The 20,193-nt window shown below is 43.2% G+C and overlaps 1 protein-coding gene and 1 non-coding gene across 5 annotated transcripts in view; one reads left to right on the top strand and one right to left on the bottom strand.

Annotated features, from left to right (window-relative positions):
• PTPRG (protein tyrosine phosphatase receptor type G) overlaps positions 1-20,193 on the bottom strand; it is a 717,269-nt gene that overhangs the window by 629,558 nt on the left and 67,518 nt on the right. The window lies entirely within an intron of this gene.
• On the top strand, positions 9,876-9,978 carry LOC122488809. Its single transcript, XR_006298732.1, has one exon. It is a non-coding gene; the product is annotated as a U6 spliceosomal RNA (small nuclear RNA).

The following is a 20,193-nucleotide window of genomic DNA, read 5'->3' as shown; positions in this document are numbered from 1 at the left end:
AAAAAAATGGCAGGTACCATCTACACCAATAATTTGTGTGAATGTTCTAAAGAAAGATTCACAATAGGACAAAACAGAAACAACTTTTTAAAAATAAAAATCCAAAGGGGGCAAGATTGCTACCTCTGATGAGCCTGGAAGGCAGTTTGTAAGAACTTAATCAACTAAACCCTACCAAGACACCAGATGGTCTGTTAGGTATTTTGGGATTTTTATCTTATAGCCAACACACCCATCTGGTAGCATATAGAAGTTATATTTTTCCTTTAAAAAATACTGAGAAAGAGTGTCCAAATACACCGGTGTAATTGAGGTTGATGAATAGGGTTCTAAAAGTGTAGGTAGTGAGGAAAGAAATATAAACACACACACAGATAAATGTATAATTTATCTGAGCCATTAGAGTCAGCAGAATCATATAAACTTTTTACTAGACAACTCCACAGCAAAAAATATAGGTTCAAGTTGCTGAATCATTGTTCAGATGTAAATAGGATTCCTAAAACTTTTATTGGTCATTAAAATTCGTTTATAACATAACGTAAACAAGAAAAGCGGGCCATAAAGCCAAATCCTGGTGAAAGCCCCCTCCAAATGCATACATCTGACAAAGGAGCTCATTTGCAATTCAAGAGTTAAAAGAACACAAATCGGCCGAAAATGGTTGCATTAATAAACTAAAATAAAACTTGACTGTGTTTGATGATGGAATGTTTATTTTATTTGATCAAATGTTCACACCAGTACTCAGAAACATTCATTCCACAGTAGAGAACACACACAGGCTCAAACACAAAACTTCCTTACTCCGTGATCACCCAGAGTGAGGTCCCACAGTGAGGTCCCACAGTTCTCCTCGTGAAAACAGCAGACGCATCCAATGGCTGGATGACAGTGCATCCTATTAAGTCAGGTGCCAAATATCCTTTCTCCTGGCCAGGGCTCCATCATTCATGAGCTCTTTTCTGGCTGCTTCTCAGCAGTTTTGTGCAGAGCTCTCCACTCTGCGCTTCGAACATGAGTCTCATTCCACAAAAATCTTGTATTACACATTCCCACTAATGTTCCCGGGAACGTGGCAATGGCCCGTTCCGTAAGACCTTGCTGGCATTCAACGTTTTCGGGATTCCGGTATATGTAGCCTCCACCCTTGGCTGCCTTGGTTCAGTTTTGAAACTCTCAGGCATCAAACGATCATTTCCTGACAGCAGCACAGAGCTGTGCTTTTCACGCTGGCACCACGCCATCACGGCATTTCTACAGGGAAAACCAAAATGACCAGGCATGGCAACCCCTGGTGTCTAAAGGTTTTATTTTTCCTTTTCAGAAGAAAAGAAGAGAGAATTAAGGACAAAGAGAAATCAGGGGGGAAAAAGAAAAAAGAAAGAAAGAAAGATGTCCCTGATTAGGGTTAATAGATTGGGACCTCCCGGCTACCATTTGTATTTTTTACAGCCTGCTTTTGGCAAGACAGAACATGGCATGCTGGCTAAAATAACGGGCTTTGGGACATAATAAATAAAGCAGAGACCAAACCCCAAACTCAGGCTCGGCCAATTATAAGCCCTATCATCAGCCACGTGATCTTAAGTAAAACATTGTCAGTTTGCTTATGTGTAAAATAGGGCAATGGACTTCGGAGAGCAGTCAAGACACAAAGAGCCTTGCACTACACTTAACACAATAACCTAGTTGTTACTCTGATTGAGCCCAAAGTTTCCACTAGGCTTTTTTTCACTTGGGTAGTAAACTCACATGTGGCTGCTTCAGAGTGTCACTACACTATATTAAATCTGTATGCGTTTCTTAGCTCGTGGGCTTGCAGAGACAATTCAAGGAAAAGACATCTTCTATTTTCTCATGTAAATAAATAATTGCTTCAACAAAGATCAGAGTCTTTAAAGTGGAGAGTCGCTACCCAACCCACACACCGCCATCATTACTCTTCTTCCTATTTGGAGTTTGAAATACACAAGGAGCACATGAAAACATTCTCTTGGGAAACATTCAAGCAATATGCCATTATTCTTGCAATACAGGGTAACAGAACCTAATAGAACATTTTCTATCCCCTCTCTTTGAAAGAAGTGTATTCCAGATGGCTGCCAAATGAGTGTGTCGTGAGTATGTGTTTCTGCAGAAAAGCCTAGGAGGTGCAGGCATCCCCTTGGTACGTTAGCCTAGAGTCACCCCAATAAACACCCTGCAGTCAGCCACTGGCACAAAAGGAAATGCTTTTTGTGTCAGAACAGAAGAATTTAGATACTTCAAGATGTATGTTCTAGGAGAAAACTTCTCTATACCACAAAAGTATATTAGAGTATTTCATTATTTCCTTGGATACTCTCTCTTGCCACCCAGTTTTCTTCCTCCTTGTGGTGAATGTGTGTACCCTGATAGGCGGCAGGCTAAGTGTCTTACAGATGGATCCTTAGAGCCAAGGCCTGTGCCTGGAATACATGCAGGCATTCAAGGAAGAAAAGGATGGATTCATTAATGGTTAGGCTCTGTTAAGCCCAGCTACGATTCCATTGTGAGGGCTTGGTTAAGGAACAAATTTGCATGGTGATGAACCGACAGCTACACAAATGTGTTGGGTTATTTGAATCTCAGAAAGCCTTCATCTCCACACTCTGCAAAAGTTTCCTTCACCACTTGCACTTTTAGAATATTCTCGGGTGACCAATGCCACAGGATCCATTTAGTCAAACATTAAGCTCTCACTTACCATGAAGGTGTGGAAACTCTTGGGGCTTCGGGTATATCAAAAGCCAAGAGGGCAAATACAAGCCAAAGCAGTAGAAGAGTCATGATGGGTGCAAGACAGTGCTTGCAGATGGGCAGGCTGTAATAGGCTTCAAAAACGCCATCATCAGAACTGAAATACTTCGTAAGGTAACATTCCAACGTTGAGCGCGTGAAACATTCAGTAGTGTTTTAGAAAAGCCATCTAGTGTGGTGGTTAACAGCACTAGCTCCAAAGACAGAATTTGCATTGTGGGATCTGCCTCTTAATGTCCTGGGTTAACTTGAACAATTACACTGGGACTCAGTTTCCCTTGCTAGAGAAATTGTATCGGCCTTCCCTTGAGGAGTTGTTATGCAGATTAAATAAGATACTATGCGCATGGTGCTTAGTATAATATCAGGCATATCAGACAGCTGCAATTATTGTTTTAGTAAAATTAACCCAGATAATGGTTTGAAAAAGAACAAAATGAAAGATGGGGGCAGCTGGGTAGCTCAACCCGTTAAGTGTCTGACTCGACTCTTGATTTCAGCTGAGGTCATGATCTCAGGGTCGTGAGACTGAGCCCCGCATGGGGCTCCATGGGGATCCTGCTTGGGATTCTCTCTCTCTCCCTCCCTCTCTCTCTGACTCTGTCTGCCCCTCCCTGGCTCTCTCTCTCTCTCTCTCAAAATAAATAAACTTGAAAAAAAAGAAAGATAGATAACCAAGAACGCTTCCAACACTAGCAATCCATGCTGTCGTGCACCCAGTTAAGGAAAATAGTTGGTTGGTTTCCTATAAAACTAAGCATGCACTTACCACACAACCGAGCAAGTACACTCTTGGGTGTTTATCTCAGAGAAATGAAAACTTAGATTCACTCAAAAACCTGTACATGAACATTCATAGCAGCTTTATTTGGAATATACCCAGACTGTAAGAACCCAGAAGTCCTTTAACAGATAAACTGTGTAACAAACCAGACTACATCCATCTCACGGAATATGACTTAGCAACAAAAAGGGACCAACAGGGGTGCCTGGGTGGCGCAGTCGGTTAAGCGTCCGACTTCAGCCAGGTCACGATCTCGCGGTCCGGGAGTTCGAGCCCCGCGTCAGGCTATGGGCTGATGGCTCGGAGCCTGGAGCCTGTTTCCGATTCTGTGTCTCCCTCTCTCTCTGCCCCTCCCCCGTTCATGCTCTGTCTCTCTCTGTCCCAAAAATAAATAAACGTTGAAAAAAAAAATTTAATAAAAAAAAAAAAAAAGGGACCAACAACTTGGATGGGTCCGGGGAATTCTGTTGAGTGAAGAAAGCCAACCCCAAACGGTTATATACTGTGTAATTCCATTCATATAATATTCTTGAAATGACCATGAATTAATGATAGCCAGGGGTTAGGGGTGGGCTCAATGTAGCTAATAAAGGGGTAGCGCATGGCATCATCTTCTTTAGATTCATGTAACCACTACCACAGTAAAGATGCAGGACTGTTCTAGTTGCCAGAATCTAAACATATGATAAAAATGCACAGAAGGGGGCCTGGGTGGCTCAGTCGGTTAAGCATCTGACTTCGGCTCAGGTCACAAACCCACGGTTCATGAGTTTGGGCCCTGCGTCAGGCTCTGTGCTAACAGCTCAGAGCCTGGAGCCTGCTTTGGATTCTGTGTCTCCCTCTCTCTCTGTTCCTCCCCTCCTTGCGCTCTCTCTCTGTCTGTCTCAAAAATAAAGAAAGAATAAAAAAAATGGTTTTTTTTACATGCACAGAAATACACACACAAGCATACCACATACACAATTGAGTGTGTGCAAAACTGGTGAGATCTGAACACAGTCTATGAATGTGACAATGCCAATCTCCTAATTTTGATATCATACTACAATTATACAGAAGGAACCACTGGAGGAGACTGAGTAAGGGGTACACAGGAACCCTGGGAGGAGGGGGCAGGGAGTTTCAAATGAAAGTATTTCTGAATGGGCAGAAGAGTTTTAGACGAAGAGTAGAAGTTCAATTAAGAATTAAATGATCTACTGCAGAGAAGGAGTGAGCCATATTTCACCTGGAAAGAGCTGCAATCTCTTTGGAGGTAGGAACAGCTCCTATTTGTGTCTATATAAAGAAGGTGGGATTTTACAGCCACTCCACACAGTAAATTAGGACTAAGGAGTCTCCAAGTAGAAATGAGCATCCTAGAGACAAGAAAAATAAACCAACTCTGCCCAATGTAAGAAAAAGAAGTTACAGCAAGTAAGAGGTAGATGAGCCCCAGAACCACCAGGGAGGCTAGACCAGGAACTGGCAAACTATATCCAAATCCATATATCATCCATGGCTGCTTTCGCTACAACGGCAGAGTTGAGTAGTTCCAAACAAGACTGTATATCCCCCAGGGCCCAAAATATTTACTATCAAAAGAAAAAATAAATAAATAAATAAGTGCCAACCTCTGGGCTAGATAATGAAGCTCAGGAGCCAAGCCAGTTAAGGCAAAAGAGGTCCTCCAACCACCACTGCCGCCTGTCAACAGGATGTTTTAGCCACTGCCCAAATGGCTTTTCCTCTGTCCCTGTGTCTTCGCAATATGAGCAACAAACAGATCCAAAGTCCGAGGCAGATGTATGTAACTAGTGGCATCCAGGTCAATGCCCCCGTATTAGCTGCAAGGGAAGCTGGAAACCTGAACATCAGACAGACCTTTCTTCCACTACGACTCAGAGCCAACAAGGCCCCAACCAGAAAGGGATTTCAGACAGCAGAACACACAGGATGGAAGTGCTATGTGTAGTGTGGACAAAGCCGTCAACCACAGCCCAACTGGGTAGTTTTTACTTTCTGTGGTTCAACCCAAACACGGGGTTTTCTGCCAATTTGACCAATAAGAGGTGTTAATCGCTGTCAATATTTGCTAAACCCAGGCTTCCATTTGTTGACTTTCATCTTCAGTTTGCCCTTATATCACTGAAAGTATACTTTTACCCCTGGTCTAGACATGCTTTGATTTTTTTTAAATGCTCTTAGTCGCGTAGGAGGAAAAGTAAGAACCGAAGCTTGGGAGTCTCTTCAGTTGTGTGCATTTATGAAGCTAATTTTATTTTTTTTTCAACGTTTATTTATTTTTGGGACAGAGAGAGACAGAGCATGAACGGGGGAGGGGCAGAGAGAGAGGGAGACACAGAATCGGAAACAGGCTCCAGGCTCTGAGCCATCAGCCCAGAGCCCGACGCGGGGCTCAAACTCCCGGACCGCGAGATCGTGACCTGGCTGAAGTCGGACGCTTAACCGACTGCGCCACCCAGGCGCCCCGATGAAGCTAATTTTAAAAGACAAAGCAAACCAGGCAACCCTAATATTCTAACAACTCCCTAGCAGCAAATGGGTTCTGTCGATCATAGGGCAACACCTTCTCTCATTGTATTGATTTTAAGACAAATGAGTATCTTGCCTTTCCAGAGTAGGAGGCAAAAGTTCTAGCAATCTAACGCGGACACGTAATGAAAGATAAAATGAAGAGAGGGTAGTATTTTCAATGATTATCACATTAAAAACAACACCTTTAGGGGCGATCGGGTGGCTCAGTCAGTTAAGCTCTCTACTTCAGCTCGGATCATGATCTCATGGTTTGTGAGTTCGAGCCCCGTATCAGACTCTCTGCTGTCAGCACAGAACCTGCTTCGGATCCTCTCTCTCCCTCTCTCTCTCTCTGCCCCTCTCCCGCTCACACGCGCACCTGCTTTCTCTCTGTCTCAAAAATAAACAATAAAAAAATAGCTCCTTTCGGGGCAACTGGGTATCTCAGTCACGTAAGCATCCAACTCTTGATTTCAGCTCAAGTCGTATCTCACAGTCGTGAGATGGAGCACGGAGCTGGGCTCCACACTGGGCACAGAGCCTGCTTGAGATTCTCTCTCCCTCTCCTTCTGCCCCTCCCCCACTTGTGCACAAGCACACACACATTCCTCTCTCTTGCTTTCTCAAAAAAAAAAAAAAATAGTTCCTTTAACTCAATAAGGTTCCATAAATGTTAGATGTCGTGGAACATATTCCTAGCATGCAGACTTGCATCCAGGATTTCTAACGCAAAGCTTCCTTCCAGTTAACAAATCCAGACAATTACCAATTGGAATGGAGGTGGAACAACTGATGGGATTTGGGGAGGCAAGTGTGAGATGCACATCCTTAGGGCTGAAACTAAATCCTGCAAGATCCAAGTTCAAGGCCCTTCAAAACTAGAGGCATCTCCCCAACTACACCAAAAACCCACACACTCCTGAATTCCCTGCAACACTGTTTAGTTCTTCCCCGAGATGACTCTTAGTTCTTGCATCTCCTCACCGTTGAAACACTAGGGTTGCGTATTGGCTATCCCCTCTTTGCAAATGGAGCTCCCACTTACCAGAAGCCACATCAATTTCATCGGGAAGCTTTCACACCACACATAAAAATAAAACCAAGGCTTGTGGGAGATGACGTTGGAAAGCTAGAGCTCAAAGTTTACTTTGGCACCTCTGCCAAAAACGATTTTCCAGGTCTGAACAGAGGCCTGACACAGTAGATGACACCTCTTTATCAGCTCCAAGAACTCCAGGGAACGTAATTAGCACCCAATTAGTTATTAATAACTTAATATTCACACATCTGCTCGAACTCTGTAGGTGCGCAGTATAATTTAAACATGAGCGTGATCATCCCCTACTAGGGTAGGTGCCATATACATAATGGATTGGATTCCGCAGAGCCCGATAAGGGGAAAAACTGGAAGCCTCATCTGTTCCTTTCTGTAGGGTGTAAACGGGTCAACTCAAACCAAAGGGTATCCCAGTCCATCTGGAAGAGTTGAATAAAACCTATTATACAACCAAACTGACAGTGTAACAAGCATTAGCCGACTATATGCAATCATCGCGCTAGCTCAGATGCCTTAAAATGCCTCTAAAAGAGCTAGCATATCAGTAATTATTATTTATTAAGCCATTATTACACACCAGGCACTGCTCTGATCACTGTAAACATATCTATTACTTCACTTTTATTTCATTTACCCCTCACAGCCACCCTGTGAGATTACTGCCCACCATTTTACAAATGGGAAAATGGAGGCACAAGTTCACATCATCTGCCAAAGATCACAAAACTACGTGTGGCATGGCTATGATGCAAACTCAGTCCTGTCGGCATGACAAAACCTTTGCTTTTAACCACCAAGCTAGAGTTAATCACTTTTCTCCAAGGCCTGTACCAAAAACCCTCCACATCATTGGGATTACACAAGGCTAAGAGGGGGTCCTAAGCACTTCGGTTTGCTGCCTTCACAGAAGGCCTACGTGGAGTCTTGTTTTCATGAGCACTGTGAAATCAGATGAGCGACTTCACCTCGAGCTTTTAAAATCTGACTCATATTTCTGTTATCTATAGGCACAAAAAGACCTTTCCTACCACTCCCTCATTTACCCACCTCCAACACCAAACATCTCACTCTTTAGTTACCAAAGTCCCCTCATCCAGAGACAAGAAATAGATAAACTCCCGTATGGAATTCAGAAACATGATGCAATTTCATGCCCATCGTTTCAAGGATGGTCCAGTCTCTCGCTGCCAGGGTGAGGACGAGAAAAATAGGACGGAGATACGGGAGGGGACCCCTGATCACAAAATAGATGTTTCTACAAGGTCTCTGAACAACCCTAGCTGCTGACTACACCCAAGCTACCCAACACAAGCATTTTAAAACACTAGTGAGGGCAGGATTATGTTCTTCCCCCAAATCTGCCTGGAATGTCTATATTGCACAGTCTGGAGCTACTGCCTTTCCAACACTCTACCGTGCTTACCAAGGAAATTTCCCCTTCAGACTAATTAATGTCAAAGTACAGTGCAGGCCTCACTGTTTTTAGTTTGGTGAAATGCTGAATATTCATGTTATTTCACAGACACCACAAGGCCACACCTAACTAATAAGGATGGTATCTTCCTTCCAAGCTCCAATGAGAATAGGGCGTCTTTCAAAGATCAAGGGAACAACAGGCAGGTGTGAATACCCATGGACATCTTGACACGTTTATGAAACAGGAAGGTTATCGAAAATATGGGGCTTACTATTCTGAAAGAAAGCTAAGAACATTTCATGAGCAAAGTGTGCAAGCAAAAGCTATCCAAAACACTAGGGACAAATACTGCCTGAGATTTCCGAGGAATTTATTTTAGGAAAGTAGGCCAAGTGTTGGGATTTGGTTAGAAGGATTTTCATCACAGAACTCATTATAATATCTAAAACTGTAAGCACCCTATATTTAACAATAAAGAAATAGTTAAATAAAATCATGGTACAAGCATTAAACTAAACACTTCTCAATGGTCAATTCTAAAGGTTTTAGAAGAGTAATGGCCTAAAACACGTAAAATGAATACTTCAATGAAAAGGGCACATTACAACAGAATACAATTTTCATCAAAAAAAAAAAATCTAAGACAAGTATATACAAAAATGCACTAAGGTATTCAAAGTAACTAACTCAGAAGCATGTTTATATTATCTGTGTTTGTTACAATGAACACATGTGGCTTTTATATTAGGAAAAGCTTTTTTGGAGATACCTTACCCTAGCTCCCTTTTTTATCTCTAAGTCTGGAAAATTTCCAACAAACACAAAGACCCCACAGAGAAGCCGCAATCCCATACACGATGCCCAAGCTTCCAAATGCCTGGGTTTTTTTGTTTATTTTTAAAGTTTATTTATTTAGAGAGAGAGAGAGAGAGCACCTGTCTGTCCAAGCAGGTTCCATGCTGTCATCACAGAACCCAACTCAGGGCTCGATCTCACAAACCGTGAGATCAGGACCTGAGCCAAAATCAAGAGTTGTACACTTAACCAACTGAGCCAACCAGGTGTCCCTCCAAATGCCTAGTTTTTACTTGTTAATTCATCTGAATCAGGATCCAGATAAGGTCCACACAGAGCTTGACCAGTATATCTTTTAAAATCTTTATGGTTTTCCTCTTCCTCTCTATTTCCCCCTTGCAATTTACTCATTCAAAAATCCAGACCTTTGGTCAGTCTGGAATTTGCCTTTTGTATTCCTATGGTGCTGTTCACCACGTTTTCCAGCCAGACCTCTGTAATGCCTTTAAATTGGTGGTTGGACAGTGCTCACTTCAGCAACACATATACTAAAATTGGAATGATAGAAGATTGTCATGGCCCCTGCACAGAGATGACAGGCAAATTTGTGAAGTGTTCCATGCTTCTTATATAGTTTAGGGGGAAAAAATGGATATTTGGACACTTGAACAGCCTTATGTGGGGTTTTTCTAGGGGGAGGAGTGGAAGGTAGAAGGGAGTAGGGTGTTGGAAGACTATTTCCTAAGAGGTAATGTGTTCTATCACCGGGGGCTCAAGATACCTGGTTGTCTTTTTGTGACAGGATTAATTCACTGTTAATGCCTATGCCTACATTTGGCAATTAATTCATTAGTGGATGCAAAATGGCAGTCCTCCACTTCGCTTTCGTTGTTACAATAATTTCATAAAGGAAAAACTTCTGAGATGCCTGGGTTGCTCAGTCAGTTAAGTGCCACACTCTTGATTTCAGCTCAGGTTATGATCTTATCGTTCAGGAGATATAGCCCCAAACTAGGCTTAGCACTGAGTGTGGAACCTGCTTGGGATTCTCTCCCTGCCTGTCCCCTACTCGTAGGTTCTCTTGCTCTCTCTCTCTCTCTCTTAAAAAAAAAAAAAAAATTAAAATTAATAAAGAAAAACTTCCACCCATCTGCTCCCTGGTTACTCAGGATCAAAAGCTACTCTTAATTTTTAAATACATACATGCTTGTAGATTTAAGCTTCCACTACGTATAGAATAACCAGAAGCCACAAGCAAAAGCCTCCTTATTTTCCAGCCAGATCTGGAGCTCAAGAGTTCCCCAGGTCAGGAGGGGCCCGATCCGTACAAAGTGCAGCAAGGCCAACACAGTGGAGCCTCCAGAGAGCTCAGACCGCCCTTTACCCGGCAGCGCCCTTGGCACAGGGGCACCTGTCGTGGGAGTGGCAGGCTACCTCACTGCGCATGCCCAGGTTACTTTCCCAACGCCAGCGGAGGGCCGCGGGCTGCCCCCAAACCCGAAGCGGGCATCAGGGAACTGACCCGAAGTTCCCTCGAGGCCGGCCAAGGAAAGTCCTCACACCAGGCAGCAAAGCGGAGAGAACTGACAAACTCTGCAGGAGAAAAATGGAATCAACAGTCTGAACTCAATTTAACGATGGCTTTACAAATTGGAAGGCTGACGGCCCGAGGCGGAGAAAGGCACACACCACAGCACAGGGTCAGGGTCTGTGGCTGGTGGGCAGCTCTGTGGCTGCGGGGGGAAAAAAAAAAAAAAAAAAAAAAAAAAAACGGCCAGAAGAGCCGATTTAATAACTCAGGGTCGGCACTTGGGCTTCTGCCTGGGCCTTTGATTTTTATAAACTAACAATCCAGGCGAGTGGAGAGTGCGGAAGCAAGTCCGCAGGTAAGCCTTGCATGGCCCGCAGGTCACTGCGCCAGATTTCCCTCTGGGGCTTCCAGATGGGGAGGCTGGGAAGACCTCCTTACTGCCGGCAAGGTCTCCTCAGAATTGCATTCATTAGCTAAATGTGCACTGGCCCACGGGAAAGAGACCTGGACCATTAAATATAAATGCAAAACAAAATTAGACCCATCCATTCTAAATCTCAGATCTCTGTAGCAGGAAAGGTTTACTCCCTGCTTTTAATTTTTCTAAAAGGCATAAGCACTGAAATCACCACTGCTCATGACCAAGCACCTAGATTTGGGTCCCACCCTTCCCCAAACCAAACAAAGAAATTACTTTTGTTTCTTAATCCCTGTCAGATTTCATGAGGCATCTGTTGACACTTCTAAACCCGGATTAAGTTTCTATATAAGTACTCCTGGCCCAGCTTTTAAACAGAACCACAAACCCATCTGCAGTGGTACAAAACACAGAAGCTGATAAGCTTTAAATGAATTGGAAACATTTACCTAAATGAGAGTCAGGACTAACTCAGGGATTTTCCTTTAAAAAATACATTAATACAGAAAGCAAGGGGAAATTAATGTTTGTAAAATGTCTCTCCCCCACATTAATAAAAATAATCACTGCCTAACAAACTACTCACGCCACAGCTGTAGTCCACAGGATAACCATGTGCCGTGGCTTCTTGCTTTCCTTTGGTTTCCATTTTGTCCCACTTCTATGAGCACCCTTGGACACAAGAGATTTCAGCTATTTCTGGTCACTGCTGTATCTCCAACACCAAGAACAATGCTTTATGGTAGGTGTTCTGTATCTATTTGAAGGAGGAAAGTAATTCCATTCATTCCACTAGAACCAGGGGTATTTCAGAGCCAACAGGTTACTCCAAGGAGATGACCAAACAGTTAAGCTTCAGCTCCTTCTCTGTAAATATGCCCCTAATTGCACTTCATCAGAAAACAACCTGCTTGGACCTCCTCCCGTCAAAGCTAGCAGAGCACCCCCCTGATTTCCCCACATCTCCATAGCAAGCTCTTTGGAAACCCCCAAACATTGAGGGATACCACGCAATCCATTAACCTCTCCTCCGATCCGCAAAGACCTTCCCATTTAAAGCAGTGAAGGGAGAGAAAAGAAACTCCAAACACTGGGCCCCTGTTCATTCCAGATCCATTATATTCTGAAAGTGAACTAGGAAGAAACCAGACGAGACATGAACTATCCCAAAGCAAATGGACCTTGAATACATCATTGCACTGCCTTTCAAATAACTACCGTCTGTTGTTAGCCTTCATTTCCTTAAAACCTGAAAGCCCATAGTGCAGGATGAGTGAAGAGGCAGGCTGTTTACTGGCAAAACTCAGGCTCTGGATCAAAAAGCTCAGACGTGGGCTAGCCACAGGAATATAAACAGGTAACCTCTCCTCTGGGACTCATTTGCCTCATCTGTTAAGTGGAATGATAATAGGAGCTCCCTTTGGGAATTGTAAGGGAATCAAATATGGTAATGCACAAAACATACTTGGCACAGGGTCTGAGCTTTCAAATATGCTCTACAAGTTGTGATCATGAGAAGGAAGAGAATGATGAAGACAAAGAGAATGACGACCACAGTGACGGTCATGCTGACAATGATCAACTTACAGTACACGATGAAGAGATATAGCCCATTTTAGTGTTGGAAATACAGTCATGTCACATACCCCACGTTCTACTCTGAGTTCTCCAGAGGGTAGCTTTCATTTTGGGCAAGTGGCGAGACAGTGATGGCTGTCCCTTGCCCACCAACCACATCAGCTTCATTTCCTCCGCTAAGGCTGCTATGAATTTTCATGTTCACATAAAGTGCTCAACCAGAAACGAAGCTGTCAACAGTGGACGCTGGGCAGGACTCTCTGAGAGGGCAGACAGAGGGAGAGAGACGTCCATACGGGTTAGCGGGTGGTAAGAGTTCAAAGAAGGAAGAACCCCCTGCAAGTCTCCAGTGGAATGCAAACCCAATTAAAGACAGACATGGCATCTGTAATGCTTTGAAGGGTATCCCTCCACACCTACGGTGCCTGGTACGTGCCAAGTTTTTAGTGAACAAAAAAACAGAGAAGGATGCAACAGACCAGTATATCACCCAGTTTCCTGGAAAGCAAAGCGGCAGCTCTTGAGACTGCTGAGCATCCGGCATTCTGCACTGGTGTTTCTGTCAGCTAGAAGAAATCTAGAGCTTTAGGTTACAGTAGGGGGCTAAAGAGTGACCCTTGACTCCCCCCTCCAAAAGAGAGGAAGTCTATGTCCTAATGCCCAGAACTTGCGAACACCACGTTGTATGGTCAAGAGCAAACTCTCCCTTACAAGCCTCGGTGTGATTAAGTTAAGGATTCTAACAGGAGATACTGATCCTCGATGATCCAGGTGAGTTCTAAATCCAGCGACAAGTATCCTTAGGAGAGTGAGGCCAAGGGGAGATTTGACAGGCAGAAGAGGCAGAGGCAGCTCGACCACCGGACAGAGATGGAGTCACAGGGTCCAGGGATACTGATAGCCATCAGAAGGAAAAAGAGGTAAAGAATAGATTCTCCTTTTAAGTTTGACGTTTTGCTGTGGCACCCCTAGGAAACTAATACAGCTTCCTCACTCACAGGTAAGTACACATCCAGGTAACACACTTGAGTCATCATCTTCTCCTTCTTAAGTTGTCCCAAAGCCACAAATAGGACAGGCAGGTGACAGGTAAGAAGCCATGTCAGAAAGTGACGAAGCAACGGTATAGTTCAAGGAGGTCGGGCCAAGGCAAAAATGCAAGGACAGCGTACCTGGATGGCTCAGTCGGAAGAGCGTGTGACTCTTGATTTCGAGGTCATAAATTTGAGCCCCGCGTTGGGCGTAGAGATCACTAAAAGATAATAAACTTTAAAAAAACACAAGGACAGTATAGCACAAATACCAGGTGTTAAAGAACAACATGCATGTCCACTCTAAATAAGATTGCCTAATATTTGAAGTTGACAAATCACACATATATTTAAGTTACACATATGCAATTTTTAAAAAATTATCTGCATCTTTGCAAGCAAACAAAATCTCAGAAGACAGCATCATACGATTTGATCTAGAACTTTATCAATCTACGACAAACTACAACCTCCTGGAGACCATCAGAGTTCCCTCACTTCCTACGGGTGGGCTCAGCTCTAGGGCAAGGTCTCTCAAAACGGAATTAGAAGAACAGTATAGTCTTCTCAAAAGTCAAAAGTTCAAGATTTGTTTTTATTTCTATGAATAACTAAAAATAAAATACTCCCAAATACAAACCAGGCAAAAAACCTGATAATTGGCAGTCAAGAGACACTTTCATGCAACAAAACTGAAATATCTTGTGTTTGTGGGGCTTGGATAAATTCACAGAGTTCTTGCAAGATGCTTCTCCCTTTGATAAGATGTCTATACATAAATTTGAGAAACACTGGTCTATGGTACAGTGCTGACATTTTGCTCAGTGTAACAGAAAGAAAATAATGACATACAAATATTGACTTGAATATCCTTCATCTTGAATACCAAAAATATCAGTTATCCGTTCCTTAACAGTATCTGAAGAGAATTAGTAATCAGATGCCGCTCTTCCCTCAGCCTTTTTAGTTGTTCTAAGGCCTCAAAGGGCCAGGCTATGTGAATATCTGGAAATAATAACTCGGTACCACAACTTTGAAAATAGTAGCTAAAGGTTTGACAAATGTAAGTCCAACAAACGCCCTCCTAAAAAAGCAAGCAGGAATGTTGTCTTTAAATTATGTCCTTAAAATTCCACAAGACTGAGTCACAGCTCCAAGTGATAAACTGAAATCTGATTATGATGCAGAGATTACACACAGTTCTCTTAATGAGATTATTCCAGTCTAAATAAATAATAATTCACAGAGTTGAATGATAAGATGGCTATCATCACTTATCACCATCAGCTAGGCAGGCAGATCCTCAAAGGGCTGGGCTGTGTTCCTGTGCAGTTTTCTCTATCGGGTGACCAGCACAGTTTCAGATGTGACTGACATCTTTGTGGCGTAGGGCCAACAATGATAAACTAAACTCACACACAGAAATGCTGAGGAAGAGGCAGGGCAGAGCCGGGTCAATTCCTAAGAAATCTCAAGTTCCACAGGTGTGTGCTCCAAGATCACAAAGAGCTTCATTTCCTTCAGAAACTGAAACCGGAACAAGGCGCCAAAGGAACAGAAGTGTTCGACTGGATCCATGTCGCTCTAGCTTTGGCACTGAGAAAGTCACAGAAAATTCCCTGGCCTCCATTTTCTTCCCTGAAATACAGCCCTCACCAGTGTGCCTGGCCCACAACGAGTCCTCTGCATGGATTTCTGTCTTCATTCCACCCTCTCAGCAACCTTGTGAGGTCAGTGCTACTATTATCCTCATTTTCCAGATGAGAAAATTAACTGAACTTCAAGTAACGTGCCCAACGTCGTTCTGGCACTAAGTAGTTAGTGCAAAAGCCAGAATTCAAATTCTGGTCTGAGCTAGAACATGAAACAACTAACGAACTTCACAAGAGATAAGAAAATGACAAAGATGATCCTGTAACACCAGACCATCTGGGTGCTGGCAGAAATTTTTAAAAAGTGTTTTTATGACTTAAAATACTTGATACTAACATGAAAGTGTGTTAGTCCCCAAACTGTACGGAGACCAGTGGCTGGAAGGAGGTGGCCCTGCCTCCCCCACAGTAACAAGCCATGTGGCCGAGAAGCCACCCTATACTGAACAGCATTTTGATCTAGGATTTCAGTGAAGATTCAGTGGAGATTTAATCAACTGACCCAGTGTACAAGGTTGGAATGAACAGATCACACAGTAGATCAAAGAAACCAAATTCCAAACATCCAGCGAGGTGGAGCCGGGCTAAAAGCAACAACACGAGATTTTACCATGTAAAATATGAGGCTCAGATTAACCACCAAGTACATAAAATGCAGGACCAGGGACACACCAGACGGTTCCATCGGAAATAATTTGGAACAGACGTTTATACCAGCATTATTCATAATATCCAAAAAATGGAAATGACTCCCATGTCTATCAAGTGATGAATGCATAAACATAATGTGGTATATTCATAAGTGGACTATTCCTATTTGTCCATAAAAAGGAATGAAGTTCTGATACATAGACGATGAATGAAGCTTGAAAGCATTATGCTAAGTGAAAGAAGCCAGTCACAAAAGGCCACATGTTATATGATTTCATTTCTATGAAGTGTCCAGAATGGGAAAACTTATACAAAGAGTAAGCAGATTAGTAATGCCTGGGGCTAGGGGGAGTTGAGGGGAAACGGGGAGGTTTCTGTTATCAGTATGGGGTTTCTTTTGAGGGTGCTGAAAACGTTCTAACACTGATTCTTATAATGGTTGCACAGCTCTGTGGATATTAGATGGGTGAACCGTATGGTATATGAATCTATCTCAATAAAGCTGTTCCCAAAAACAAAAAGAAAACATCTAGAGCATTTAGTTGCCTGTATGTTTAATGTTTATTTATTGAGAGAGAGAGAGACTCACAACACAAGTGGGGAAGGGGCAGAGAGAGAGGGAGACACAGAATCCGAAGCAGGCTCCAGGCTCTGATCTGTCAGCACAGAGCTCGACGCAGGGCTTGAACCCATGAACCACAAGATCATGACCTGAGCCAAAGTCAGACGCTTAACCGGTCGAGCCACCCAGGCGCCCCATAGTTGCTTGTATGTTTAAACAGAGATAGCAATATAGATATATCCTGCTTTTTAGAAGTTGGCCTTACACCACTTTGCTCTCAAAAGAGACCTGCATTAGTACCTATTTTTACTAACCGAAAGAAATCCAAAGAGGATTTTCACTTTTATAAAAAAAGAAAAAGGTGAAAAGCGAAAATAGCATTCAGGGTCTGTTCTCCAGCGAGCCTTACGGAGGCTGAAGAGCGGCCCCACCAAGCTCTTCCCTGAACTACACTCAGCAACTCAGCATCAAACCGCCATAGCTTTGAAATGCGTCTGCGAGCATCTGTGCTTTCTCTCGATTTATTCTGTACATCCATTAGCAAGATGTGTCCTAAAGTATCAGAAAAACTTAAGATAATTTTTGGGGGGTCTGGGAATGCTCAAAAAATTTTCCACATAATTAATGACAATTGCTTCTTGGCTTTATGCCATCTCAGCTTACCAAAGGTTCCTCTGAGTACCTGACTTTGGGAAAGCAGGAGAATCTTGTATACCGTAATTCTAGGAAAACGATCTGACCTTCAGATTGGCTCAAAATAAGGAAGAACAAGGAAAAAGTCTGCTAACACGGGGCATCTGGGTGGCTCAACCGGTTAAGTGGCAGACTTGGGCTCAGGTCATGATCTCATGGTTTGTGTGTTCGAGCCCCACAGAGGTCTCTACACGGACAGCTGTCTCCCTCTCTCTCTGCCCCTTTCCCACTCTCTCTCTCAAAAATAAATGAACATTAAAAATAAAAAACAAAAAAAAGAAGAAAAAAGTTTGCCAACGTGAGGTAGTGAACTCTTTGGTGCTGGAAGCATTCAAGCAGAGACCACCTGACTTTTTCGTGAAGAAAACAACCAAAGGGACTTATTTCACCTGTAGGATAAAAGTTCAAAAAGACTTTCTCTAAGATACTAAAATGCTCATATTTGTCACAGATGACAGTTAAGTAACTGAAAAATTTATCATTGCATTGGGGTATGTATGAGAGCACAGAATGTGGCGGTAGGTTCCCTGCAATCAAATCCATTCTCTACCATTTCAAAATATGCCCTTAGGGAAGCCATCAGCACAAGATTCAGCTTTTTGTCTTGTATAATGGAGTCAGTAATAATAACATAAATCAGTACTTTACAGACTAATTGGTAAGATTCAACAACAAAATGATGAGGCCCTCCTCATTGGATCTCATCGGACTCTTGGCTCTTATGAGACAAAGCCATAGCATCTCAGCATTTTTAGTGACACCACATGGAACAGAAAATAGTAACTTCCAACTAAAACTAAAATACCACCCAGTAGCATTCACTGATCAAAAGGGGCAGGACCCAGGGCACCTCGGTGGCTCAGTTGGTTGAGCGTCCGATTTCATCTCAGGTCATGATCTCATGGTTCATGGGTTTAAGCCCCGCGTCAGGCTCTCTGCTGACAGCTCAGAGCCCGGAGCCTGTTTTGGATTCGGTGTCTCCCTCTCTCTCTGCCCCTCCCCTGCTCACACTCTGTCTCTCTCTCTCTCAAAAATAAGTATTAAAAAAAAAGGGGGGGGGTACAGGACCCTCTCCCAAACAGAGACCCCAGCATATACATTGTTACCAATAAATATCCAAAACTTCCGGGGCACCTGGGTGGCGCAGTCGGTTAAGCGTCCGACTTCAGCCAGGTCACGATCTCGCGGTCCGGGAGTTCGAGCCCTGCGTCGGGCTCTGGGCTGATGGCTCAGAGCCTGGAGCCTGTTTCCGATTCTGTGTCTCCCTCTCTCTCTGCCCCTCCCCCATTCATGCTCTGTCTCTCTCTGTCCCAAAAATAAATAAACGTTGAAAAAAAAATTTTTTTAAATAAAAATATCCAAAACTTCCAAGAAATGTCAGTACTATTTTCATAGCTTCGTGAAGGTATAGTACAATATTGGACAGTAGGACCCTCCCAAGAAAAAACTAATATGCTTCAAAGTTCTGAACTTGCTAAATTAACACAATACAACTTTAGGGATATCCCACCTTACTTACCCTTCATTCTCCTAGCTGACAGCTTGTTTTTCCACCAACTCCCTTTGCTGGATGTTATTTTAACATCAAGAATAGAAGTCCCATGCCACCAAATCATGCTTGTAATATGGCTGTTTGACAGGCCCCAACGAGTGGAAGTTAAGTCTTCATTACATGCTCACGAAGTCCATATGTGTATTTTACAAGGTCTCAGCTCTCCTTCGAACCTTGTCTATTATAAATACAGGCTTTAGATATATTCTCACTTTGAGATCACTTACACCGTTGACTATTTGCAGGGCAAACGAATGCAATCAAACACTAAAGCTTCAAGGAGATTAGAGAACTGCCAAGGTCTGAACTATATCAACAGCTTGAAATCAGCTCATTCAACAGTGCGTTGACAGTATTACACCCGCAAAACAAACATGGAAATGGTGCGCGTGTCAGGTACGGCATCACATTCCAGCAGTTTGTACCTGAGACTTACAGGGAAACATCCTGTCATCAGAGTTGTTCCAAGAGGACAGTCACTGGCTTCCTTCTCAGACAGTTCACCTTTTGAAAAATGCTTCTCCGAATACATAGGGAGCTCACGGAAGAAAGGCGGAAACTCCCAAACATCTCCAGCATGCGGGTCAAGAAGAAACCTTCTGCCTTGCAATCTGTGCTTTAAAAAGAAAGATCTGGGAGCGCCTGGGTGGCTCAGCGGGTTAAGCATCCGACTCAAGTCATGACCGCACGGTTCGTGGGATCAAGCCTCAGGTTGGGCTCTGCACTGAGAGCAAAGAGCCTGCCTAGGATTCATTCTCTCTCTCTCTCTCTCTCTCTCTCTCCCCCCCCTTCTCCCTCTGCCCCTCTCCCACTCACATTCTCTCTTTCTCAAAATAAACATTTTTTCAAAGAAATAACTGAAGACTCCCTCCCTCTCCCTTTGCCCCTCTCCCACCCTCTGCCCCTCTCCCAGCTCATTCTTTCTCTCTCTCCTTCTGCCCCTCTCCCCACTCATTCTCTCTCAAATAAAAAATAAGATGTCTTTAAAAATAATAAATAAATAAATAAGAAAGAAAAAAGAAAAATTTAGTCTAAAACTTTATTTTCCTGCAGAAAGTCATTTCACAATAACCCAGCACACTTTCATATAAAAACACTTGACAAATGAGTAAAAAGGAACTTCTTCAACCTAATAATAAAGGGCGTCTAAAAAACCCAAAAGCTGACCTCACCA

This window comes from Prionailurus bengalensis, chromosome A2 (assembly GCF_016509475.1).
Source record: "Prionailurus bengalensis isolate Pbe53 chromosome A2, Fcat_Pben_1.1_paternal_pri, whole genome shotgun sequence".
NCBI lineage: Eukaryota > Metazoa > Chordata > Mammalia > Carnivora > Felidae > Prionailurus > Prionailurus bengalensis.
Note: the sequence above shows the minus strand (reverse complement) of the source record. Positions and strands in the feature narration are given on the sequence as shown.